The sequence below is a fragment of the Globicephala melas genome, chromosome 20 (assembly GCF_963455315.2).
Source record: "Globicephala melas chromosome 20, mGloMel1.2, whole genome shotgun sequence".
Lineage (NCBI taxonomy): Eukaryota > Metazoa > Chordata > Mammalia > Artiodactyla > Delphinidae > Globicephala > Globicephala melas.
Window position 1 is genome coordinate 17763494 of NC_083333.1, and position 12225 is coordinate 17775718.

Below are 12225 nucleotides of genomic sequence, written 5' to 3' on the forward strand. Positions count from 1 at the left end.
GAGACCTGGCACACACCCTAATCTTGTCAGCGATCTCACCTCTGAACCACTGTTCTAAAACCCCTCATCAGATCCTCCTGAGTTGGGACACATAGTTCTTTGAGGCAGGCACTGGCTGTGGCCCCTTTTGCCTGGCAAAGCAATAAAGCTATTCTTTTCTTTCTACTTCACCCAAAACTCCGAGATTCAATTCGGCACCAGTACAGGGCAGCTGAGCTTTCGGCATCAGTTAGGACTTCAACATACGATGCGGGGTTTTGGCGGGGGGCAGGTAGTTCACAATTCAGCCCATAACAGACGCCAGGGGATAAGGTGGGAAGCATCTAGCTCCTCAGAAGAAAGGTGCTCCTGGGCACCACCACTGGGTGGGGACGCCAGGTGGGCACCAAGGAACCCAGGACTATTCCGGGGTACCTGGCCCCCAATATTTGTACCCTAGAGCAGCAGTCCCCAACCTTTTTGGCACCAGGGACTGGTTTCACGGAAGACAATTTTTCCACGGACCGGGGTCGGGGGGAATGTTTCGGGATGAGTCAAGCGCATTACCTCTACTGTGCACTTTATTTCTATTATCATTACATTGTAACGTATAATGAAACAATTACACAACCCACCACAATGCTGACAGGAGGCGGAGCTCAGGCGGTAATGCGAGCGATGAGGAGCGGCTGTAAATACAGGCGAAGCCTCGCTCTCTCTCCCCCCACTCACCTCCTGCTGTGCAGCCTGGCTCCTAACAGGCCACCGACCACTACCGGTCCGTGGCCCAGGGATTGGGGACCCCTGTCCTGGACAGGTTCTCCAGCTCCCCCTCAGGATTTCTTCATATACACTCAAGTGGATTTGGAAAACTAATGGAACAGAGAGAGAATGGGGTGGGGGCCGGTCCAGCTCGCCCCTGAGATTAGGCTTGGGGTGGGTCCAAGCCATCGCACTCCCCCATGGCTCTCCACCCCGTGTGATTCGGTGGGATCTGGATTAAAGCACGTAAACCAAGGGGCAGTTCTTGTCACTGACGGAGAATTCCTGCTTGGTGTTGGAGGGCGTGGAAGACAGTGAAAATCTATGTCAGATGCAGCTCTGTTGATGGTCAACATGCACAGAGCATGCATGTCATGATGGCCTAGATGCGGCCCTTTTCAGCAGTACGAATTTTCCTGAGTATCCCTGACCCGACTGTCCTCTTCCACTGCTGAAGATACCCCAGAAGAGGTTCCCAGAGGTTCCCCTGCATTTCATTTCATGGTTTTAAATCTCTGGCCAGGAGGGAAAGGAGCTGGCTTCTCGCAGCCCAGAACATTCCCGGAGTTTTCTCCAACATTAACGAATAGGGCTGCTTTCTTTTCTGTCCCTTTCTCTGAATGACTTGGTTCTGGAAGCTGAACTGGTCCACCCCACATGCCACAGAGCCTCTGATATTTCTGGGGAGGGGGGGCGGTGGCTGCCCATTCTGACCTGTTCCACAACCTCAGGCGCCAATCAGGGGGCACTGAGCCAGGCTCTCTCTTATCCCCCCGCCCCTTCTCTCCTGCTGACCCCGGAGGGCAGCCCACAGCTTTGCTCAGCCCGTCCTGGTGCCCCATCGGAGCTCCAAGCCACCAGACATTCTGCAGCAGCTTGGAAAACAGGAACTGAATTTTCAGTCCCAGCCTGAACTGGGAAAATCATTTGTCCTCTCTCGACCCCAGCTTCCTCATCTATGAAGTGAGCAGGTTGGCCGAAGCCAGGGCCGGGAAACAGATTCCCGGTGCGGCTCTCGGGGAAACTGTGCTGTGTCTGAGATTCACCTGAGCTTGTGGGGAAAGGGTGCCGTGGCTAAGCTGTGACATCTGCCCAGACTTGGGCCTGAGAGCACTGACCCTGTGGCGGCCTCTGGCCCTCCCAGGACCACAGAATCCACCCCAATTTCTAAATCCCCTCCCCGGTCCGGCCTGACACAGCACCTTCCGGACGGCCTCCAGGAGCTGCAGGGCACCTCACCACACCCAGGCCTCCTGGGTCAACACTCCCGCACCGGAAGGCGGGGCTAATGCCCACGTATCTCCTAGACCCTAATTCCCTATTGACCCAGCGCTCACAGTCACCACCCCACCCCCGCTGAGCCCTGAGCACCCCAACATCCTCAGCCTCTTCTTAGACAGTCCCCTGCCTCCCTGCCTTAACCGAAGCTCGGCTTTCGCCAAAGACGCTATTTCTCCTGCCGTCTCTCAGCTGGTGCTATCTTTCTCCCCACCACCGCCCCCCACCAACGTATCTCAGAGCTGAGGTGGGGGTCCTCCTGACCCCCCGTCACAATGTCCAGACCACCTCCCGGCCCTCTCATCACACCTGCTCCCCGGGCGTCAGATGGCCCTGCAATTCCGCCCTCTCCTGTCCTCCAGGCCAGCCTCCGATCACTCAACCTCACATGAAATGAGTGTCTCTCTCTCTTCGACACAAAACAAGTTGTGTCATTACAAATTTTGTAATTTCCTTCTTTCCTGAATCAAACCTGCCACCAGGGATGTTAGGGCCAACATCCTATGTGTTGCGGCTTGGTATTCCTTCCCAGAATTGAGGGAGGTTTCCCTGCTCAGAATTTTGAAACTCAAACTCTACCAAGCCATGTGGTAGGAAATCGGTCGGCAGGTAGGTCATCATTAATCTTTCATCCGGTTGACTCTGTGATGAATAATCCCACAGACTGACAAACTCCCTTGGAGTCACACGAACGATGGCCGCCAACAGATGCCCTCCCAGTTTACGGGTTTAAGGCCATCACCCTGAGGGGTCTGGAAGAATTCAAGAAGAGCATTCTCAGCCCAAAGACTCTATCGGGCAGTTTCAGACTAAGGAAGCCCCGCAGCCTCTCTCCTAAGGAAACAGCTTCGAAAATCTCTGGACATTTTCCATCTGTGTCTGCCGAGCTGTGATTCACAAACCTAGCTAATATTTGTCCGTCACAAATTAAGAAAAAGCAGGCAATCAGACTGAGAAGAATAAGAATAACATAATAAACAAGTCACAGATCTGACTCTGACTGATTTCAAGGGATGATACTTGATGAAGAGTATGTCCTTCCCCCTTCTCTGGAATTGAAAGTCTTATCTTTTATGAAACGATGGTGATGACAGTGAGGTGGAGTTACCTGGAAGAGTTACATTTAAATCAGTCCTCCAAATTCACTGTGCAGTTTTTCTGGTAAAATTCCCAAATCAGAGAACCACAGAGCTGGAAGCTGCATCATCACTCTTCCAGAAACCAGCCCAGACTTTTCCTGATTCACCTTGAGGGGGGTGGGCCCAATAGACTTTCTAGCCTGGGGTTGCCATCAGCAAACTGGTCCCCAGCCCTGCTTTTTTCCTAAAATGAGAAGCCAGCCTCTTAGATCGTTTTTGGTAATTCTACTGCAAAACAAGAGAACAAACTGCAGGAGAGGAGAACAGACTCAAAGGATCTTTGCTCCTAGTCTCAGAGCACAACAGTTGTGACCACCTAAGCCCCTTCTCAGGTCCTCCCCCAAGCCTCCTGTCTCTTTGTCAGGCAGTGACTGGCCCACTAAGGAAGGCAGGGCTGTCCCAGGGTGTTCCATATGCCTGCTCTTCGCAAAGACGGGGGCACACATGTTGGTTCAGCAAACAAGACTGTGAGCCTGCATAGGGTCTGCCTTGCCCGTGAGCACCTAACACAATGCCTGCAGGACTCCCGATGATGGGTGGAGAAAACTGGCCTACAGACCACCTGCAACTAAGGAAGCACACCGGGTCATTTCCTGCCAAGGCCACAGAAGGTCTGGCCCGGGGCTGTTCCCAGCTCACTCTTGTTTGCCGACCAGGTGTGGCCATGGTGCACCCTTGAGCAGCAATCCTCCAGTCACCCAGGCTCTCAGGGCCAGAATTAGCAGCTGGACCTCCCAGGAACCCCCGCAGGAGCATTCAATGTCCTAGAAACGAAGAGCCCAGAACCCGGACCACACTCTGCAATCATTCCTCGTAAATTCCAGACCCAAAGACATGACGTTTTATGTGGCACATGGTTAGCACATTCCTCGCACTCTGAGAGCTGTGTATGAGAAAACCCAAAGTAACTACACAGAGTAAACTCTAGTCACCTATATGGCTTAGGCTTAAAATGGCAAAACAACCTATTCCGACCAAATGAGCAAATCTTTTAAAACGCACAACAAATGCTCTCTCTTTCCCTGGGGATGGAAGATGGGTTCCAAGTCTAGCTCACCCCAGAGGTCCCAGGACAGCTGTTGCTTTGGTACCACTGTTGTTGGGCCAGTTTTCTGGACCTGGGACAGCTGCGTACCCCCAACCAGTCAGAATGGGCACCTCAGATGGAAAGATGCAGAAAATGACCCCAAAGCCCCTGTATTTCCCTGTGCTGTACAATATATCCTTGTTGCTTATCTATTTTATACATAGTAGTTTGTACATCTTAATCTCCTACCCCTGTCTTGCCTATTCCCCCTCCCCTCTCCCCACTGGTAACCACTAGTCTGTTCTCTATATCTGTGAGTCCGTTTCCGTGTTGTTATATTCATTCCTTTGTTTCATTTTTTAGATTCCACATGTAAGTAATAATATAGAATATTTGTCTTTGTCTGATTTATTTCGCTTAGCATAATACTCTCTAGATCCATCCATGTTGCTGCAAATGACAAAATTTCATTCTTTTTTATGGCTGAGTAGTATTCCATCGTATATATGTACCATATCTTCCTTATCCATTCATCTGTTGAAAGGCACTTGGGTTGCTTCCATTATCTTGGCTATTGTAAATAATGCTGCTATGAACATTGGGTGCATATATCTTTTCAAATTAGTGTTTTCACTTTCTTTGGATAGATACCTAGGAGTGGAATTGCTGGATCATATGGTAGTTCTATTTTTAGTTTTTTGAGACCACTCCGTACTGTTTTCCACAATGACTGTACCACTTTACATTCCCACCAACATTGTACAAGGGTTCTGTTTTCTTCACACCCTCTCCAACATTTGTTATTTGTGTTATTTTTGATGATGGCCATTCTGACAGGTGTGAGGTGATATCTCATTGTGGTTTTGATTTATATTTCCCTGATGATTAGTGGCATTAAGCATCTTTTCATGTGCCTGTTGCCCATCTGCATGTCCTCTTTGGAAAAATGTCTATTCAGGTCTTCTGTCCATTTTTTTATTGGGTTGTTTGGGTTTTTTTGCTGTTGAGTTCTATGAGCTGTTTATATATTTTGGTTATTAACCCCTTATCGGTTATATCATTTGCAAATATTTTCTCCCATCCTGTAGGTTGTCTTTGCATGTTGTCAATGATTTCCTTTGCTATACAGAAGCTTTAAAGCTTAATTAGGTACCATTTATTTTTGTTTTTATTTCTTTTGCCTTAGGAGACATATCCAAAAATATACTGTTACAATTTATGTCAAAGAGTGTTCTGCCTAGCAACAAGGGACATGATGGACCCAGGGCAAGCAGCAACCACCCTGGCATCAAGGGACAAATATTTTCATCATCAATATTTTCTGTCAAAATACTTGCCATCAAAAGAGGAAAATGACAGAGGAAATTTTCACATGTTGAAGTATGGGGAAGTCTTTCTGGCTTACACATGATTTAACTTAAACTTTACGCTACCCAGAACAGTCTGCTTTGTGGCCTGTCACACACACACTGCACATCTGTCTTAGCCATGGAAGAAAAGAATGTATTTAAAAAATCAAAATGCAGTAACTGTGGTGCAGGCATCTCTACATGTGGAGTTAGATGAAGCCCAGAGGAGTGTGCTGGTGATAGCACTGACACCAGTATAAATGCTGAGGGCCCTCATGCACCAACTGGGTGAGTCGCACAACAGCCCTGAGACAGCGGCCACTACTATTCCTATTTAGCAGATGAGGAAACTACGTTTTCTGGGCTTAGATAACCTGCCCAAGACCCTTGGTTCTGAACCAGCTGGATTTGAACCCAAGAGGCTGATTCAGAACCCATGACACTGCAGGGGAGCAAAAGTAGACCCTAAAATGTGTCTCTTAGGCATGAGGACTAATTTAGGCTGATTATTTTTAAGAAACAGAAGACTCAAGAAGTCTTTCTGTTTACCTCCCCTGAACAGCCTAAAAGAATGTAGAGCAAGGACCCATTCCAGTAAGTGAGCTATCCCCATAGATATAGATAGTATGAACTGAGTGGCAGACAGGGAGGAACGCAGCCAAGTCTGTTTGTTAAAATTCTTCTCCGAGTCCCATTGTCTCTGCTGGCCCAGCAAACACTTGTTTTCCAAACATTCGCTTTTCCATCTTCATGTGAATTGCATTCCTCTCCTTTGACATCCCAAACCACTACCCCCAACATCCTCTTTTGTCTTTAGCTGAAGATGGTATTTAAGGTGAGAGTTTCAGCCATTTTGGTGAGTTACTCATTTTTCCTGGGTCTTTCCCATGTACACGTTATTAAACTTTCATTTAATTTCCTCCTATTGATCTGTTTCATGTCACTTTAATTCTCAGACCAGCCAGAAGAACCTAGAAGGGTAGAGGGAAATGTTTTCCTCCCCCAACAATGCTAAGGAGGACATGTTTACAGTTTCTATTACAATGTGCATTACCACACTGCATTGTGTTAACTCTCCTCCAGCAATCTTGGAATGGGCTCCTTAGTTATTTACTTATTTTTTAATAATAAAAAAGGACTACTGACCTAGATCCCTGAACAAAGAGAGGAAAAACCACAGACCTTCCCCACCTCCCACCCCAGGGATTGTCTGTGGCTGGGTCTGAGGACAAAAGGTCTGTATACATAATATACTCTCTTCCTCACCAAAGTCCCCTCCCTGCAGGAAGATGCTGTGTCTCAGGAGCTATAGAAGCTGCATCCTTACTTGTACTTTGCCACAGCCCACACACACTTGCTCAAATGGTTTCAATTTCCACCTCACTGTTGCAAACCAGAAGTTGAAGAACGCTCTGAATTTCTGTACCCCTGACTGGGTGGAGGAAGCATAACATCTGTATCTCTGGATTTCCAGGGATGAGGGGGTCGCCCTGATCCAAAGCCTGGTGCACAGACTCAGGAACTAAATAAAACACCAAGAGTAGGAGCTATTACCTCCATGGGAATGAAATAACTGCTGTCTTGCCACGAATATTTTAGTAGGAAAGAAACAAGCTTATTAGACAGGAGATGTGTCTGTATATGTTGGGGGAATCCAAATATAGTCAGAAAGGGAACCTGGATTAGAAGCGTTAGGTGGTCAGAGCCCTGATCCTAGCACCTGCCAGCTGTGTGACCTTGGTAAGTAGCTTAACCTCTCTGAATCTCCATTTCCTCATCCAACAAATGGGGATGCAATATCTGCTCCAACTAATTTATAGTGTGGTTTGTGAAAAAATGGAAGTGAAGCCATCATATAATGCAAGTGAATCTGTATACTAATGATATTATGGTCACAAACACACCAGGATTTAATGAGCAGAAGACTCCTTCAAATGAATTCTCTTAAGCTGTGAGACAAGGAACAGGCTAAGGATGACCCTCCTCTCTCTAAAAGTTATGAAGCCCTAATTTCCCCCGGTCACAGAAGCCTGTGAATATGAAGAGGGTCACATTTATAGTCACCATGCATGTTTCCTTGCTCCTTCCCCTGTAGACTAAGGCCAGGGTCCCAGACCCGTACAACCCCTCCTCCCAGTGTTTCTGGGGGTCCCCGGGGGCACCACTGTCCACTGGGTACCTTCTTCTCCCACCATTGCTGCCTCTGATGCTCTAGAGTCCAAAGGGGCCCAGGGTTGCCCAGGGATTTGTAACATGTTTGTTTGTTTGCTGGTTTTGGCTGTACCGGGTCTTAGTTGCGGCACACGGGATTTTTAGTTGTGGCATGTGGACTTCTTAGTTGTGGCATGCATGCGGTATCTAGTTCCCCAACCAGGGATTGAACCCAGGCCCCCTGCATTGGGAGCACTCACCAGACCACCAGGGATGGAACCCGGGCCCCCTGCACTGGGAGCGCCCGCTGGACCACCAGGGATGGAACCCAGGCCCCTTGCACTGGGAGCACCCGCTGGACCACCAGGGAGGTCCCGTAACATGTTTTGTCAGAGGCGTCCCAAACCCAGGGTCCCTCCCATCTTCCTGAAACTGCTCATTCTCTCTTTGCTCAGAGCCCCTTTTCTCCCTGAAACTCCATGATCCCACAGAGGCTAGCTGTGGACATATTCTGCCCTCCTCAGGACCACCTTCCGCTCTGACCCTGAAGCTGTGCACAGCCAAACCCACCATAGTCGACCCCTTCCCTTGGGACAGGCGCTCTGCTGGGACGCTCCTTGGCCCCTCGTGCGGAGACCCCTTGGGGGGCTGCCCCACGAGTTCACCAGAGAGGCCCAGACTTTCTGAATCCCACATTCTACCTTCACTCTAAATCACCAGAACATGGCTTTTTATTTTTTTTCTTCCGCAGCTTGGAAAACAGGACTCCCCAGCACCCAGGGGGCTCCAGGGATAGACTCTGTTCATCTACGCCGGGCCTGGTCATTCCATCCCATTGGCCTATGCTGACTGCTCCAGGGATGGGGATGTCCATGCAAATTTAGGCCAAAGATATCTGAGAAGTTTGCTGGGGTTTTCCTGGCTCCTAAGAGATACTTGGGAAACTGGCCCTCTTTCCCTCTGGAAATGGACTAAGAAGCGTTGTTCCTGGCATCCATCCTAGGTACGAAGGGACCAGCTTAGGATGGTACCCTCACTGCACACAGCAAAGCAGAGAGACTAAGAGGACCTCGTCCTTGGCACCATCGAGCTGCAGAATCAAACTGATCCACTTTCTAAGCATTTTGTTATGATTTTTAAATGTTTGGATTGGTCAGCAAATAGCCTGAAACATCTGACCTGATGGAGGAATACTTTCAAATACATGTGCCCTGAAACCGGCTTGAATTCTTTTTTTTTTTTTTTTTTCTTTGCGGTACGCGGCCCTCTCACTGTTGTGGCCTCTCCCGTTGTGGAGCACAGGCCCCGGACGCGCAGGCTCAGAGGCCATGGCTCACGGGCCCAGCCGCTCCGCGGCACATGGGACCTTCCCAGACCAGGGCACGAACCCATGTCCCCTGCATCGGCAGGCGGACTCTCAACCACTGCGCCACCAGGGAAGCCCCCGGCTTGAATTCTTTTGCCACAAGAACTTTAAGTCAAGTGTACCTCCAGGTGCTACTGGCCTTTTCTCAGGAAGGAATGGACATTGCCAGGAAACCTCAATCACAAAGCTCATCACAACACCCTTGGAGCTACGTGAGATGGTCTCCTCAGCACGCAGGAGCCCTTTCACTTTACAGGCATAATTTCTACTGGTGGCAGTCACCAGACGCTGCTCCCCACCCCCTGTTGCAGCATGGCATTTGACGCTTCCTGCCTTCCTCGCCCATCCTTAACTCTTGGTACTCCTTTCGGGGTATAATGGCGGGCTCAGGCTGCCTGTGTGATGTGGCCACCCGAGGCGGCTCCTGCACTCTTGTCTGGGCCGGGAAACTGGCAACTCCTGCAGCTCTGCAGTGCGTGCTCTGGAATCAGGTCATTTGGGTTCAAACCTTCAGGGGTGACCTTGGACACGTCCTTACCTCCTCCAAGTTTACCCAGATGGAAATGATACCAGCACTCAGCCTCCAGGATGCTGAGAGCATTAGATTATACGGTGCACGTCTCGTACAGCCTCCCTTTTCAACAGGCCAGCGTCCTCAGGGGTCACTCCCACGTGGGGATTTAGCAGAAGGTGAATGGTGGCTGAGAATGCTCCCACCAGCCTCCGAGCCACTCAGAGGCCACTTCTCCCTCCTCCAGACCCGGTCCTGCCCTCTCAGCCCCACACTCTCTCCTCTGGCTTCTTCTCTGACAGACTCTTAAAGAAACTCTGAGTCCTAGATTTGAGCTAAGGGATCATTTCTGCCTCAAGATCCCACCCACTTCCCTCCAAACATCACCCCTCAAGTACCAGCTCAGGTGCTGCCCCCTTCATAAATAAATATTGGTTTTTCCATTTCCTCAAAGCCCCTAGAGCTTCTCATCTATTCGAAAACGACAGCATTTGGCAGATTACATAACACATACAGTAGGTGCCTAATAAATACCTGTTAAAGTGAATCCTCCTGAGACCTGGCTGTGAGAGGCCAGGCCCAGAGTCAGCTGTGAGCTCAGGTACGGCCGCCCCAAAACCAGGTCTCTATTTGCACTGATTCCGGCCCAGTTTTCATAAGCGTCCCAGGTTCCGTACCATGACCTTGCTGGGGTTTCCTTGAACTTCCTGGTTCAGACTCACCTATGTCTCGTCCACTATTTACAGACATTGCATACACGCTGCTTTGAATCCTTCGGTTTCTGGTCCTCCAACTTCATCTTTCACACAATCAGGCCCTCAGACCACGTCCACGTGACCCCCAATCACAGAGCATTTCCAAGACAAGGCTGTGTTCTTCCTGAGCCCGGCAGCAGGACTGTCTCTGAAATCCCAGCCACTGCCACCACCAGCACCATCACCACAGCTGACCGCTCACGTGCTGAGTGGCGGATACATGTTATAACATCTCTGTGAGAGCGGGTTTATACATGAGATTGGGTAGCCACACATCTCACATATGATGGAGCTGGGATTTAAATGCACGTTGGTCACTCCAAAGCCAGGAGAAGCCCCAGCCGGTCCTCAGGAGGGGCAGAGTTGCTCTGAGGTACCTTTCATCTCCGCGGACAGGGAGGTGGTCCCTTACCAGCAGATTTGGGGAAGCTTCTTCTGACTTGGCTGGTAGTGGAGAAGTGGGCTGCCCATGCTCGAGCTCTGTCTGTTCTTCAGCTGAATCTTCTCAGGAGGCCCTCCTCCCCAAGAGAGGAGAAAACGGGCACATTGTCTCCTGAAACATCTTTACCTCATTTCAATTCTTTCCCAAACACCAAAGTGCCCTCCAGTGAAAAGGGTCTCCATGTGTCTCCCCCACCCCAGGATGGGTTCATTCATCCATCTATATCCAGGCTGCACCCATCACACGCTTGTTGTGAGATCCTGTGCAGGTCACAAAACACACACAGGCTATGCCACAGGCCCTGCCCACAAAGGGCACAGTTGGCCAGTCCTACCTTCACAAAATCTCCGGAATTCCACCTTGACTGGGCTGAGAGCTCTGCTTTTTGTGCTGCGGCAGCCACCTTGCAGTCGTGAGGACCAAGGCAAGGGCCAAGCCAGTAGTTGAGGAAGATGGAACAGGAAGATGGGAAGAGCTTCCGTGACACTGCTGAGCTGTTCAAAACTGCCTGTTTTCAGGCTTCAAGTCATATGAGATAATAAATGTCCTTGAGGTCCAGCTGGAAGCATTGTAAGTGGTACACTCTCTCCACGCGGCAGGAAAGGTTCCCAGAAGCAGGTCCGACCTACACCCTTACAGCCTGGGATCCAAAAGGGAAGAGACCTTCTTCCCACCAGTCTCCACACAGCAAATGTCATGGAAGGGCCAGTCAATGCCATTTACCCTGCCTGCCCACCCCAGGTCGGTCGCTACCAGTAATACCCTGGGTCAGTCTGGTGGATCACAGAATGGTGGGCAGCCCAGCAAGCAGTACTAGACGTTGAGTCCGCCCATGGCCACAAAGGAGGGGCACAGTGTTTGACTAAAACCACACCTCCTGGGTCCCTTATGGCGAACACAAGCCAACCAGGGCAATACAGTGGCTAAAATGGGATTTAAGAGCCAAGTTGAACCCCCGGTTCTGGATCATCTTTGAAAAGCACAAACGGGCTCATATGGTGGCAGCTGTAATTTAGAGGGTGGTACGGGTGCGTTTCACACTTTGCTGGGATGACATGTCAGCTGTAAGGGTGAAGAGGCAGCACCGTGACCCCATCTCCCGACTTGCGGCAGAGGGGAGGGCAGGTGAGGCCCAGAAAGGAGCACCTGCCCACGGTGGGGTGCAGGCTCGGATGAAGTTGAAAGTTAAATCAGCATCAGGATGGTCAAAACTGGTTGGAGGATTCATAACGCACAGCAGATGGGGATAGTAAATATGAGAGCTGTAGGACAGCAAAGCGGATAAAAAAAAGCCTGGATGGGGGAAGAGTGTGTTGATTCTGTCCCCATAAGCCAGAAGCCCAAGTGGACCCACGGGCCTGGGAACATCGGGTCAGGCCGAGGCTCACGCCCTCCAGGGTTGCACGAGAGCGGTGGAAATCACAGGTCTGTGCCGTGGAAGCTTCAGTTCCTGCACCACCGCTCAG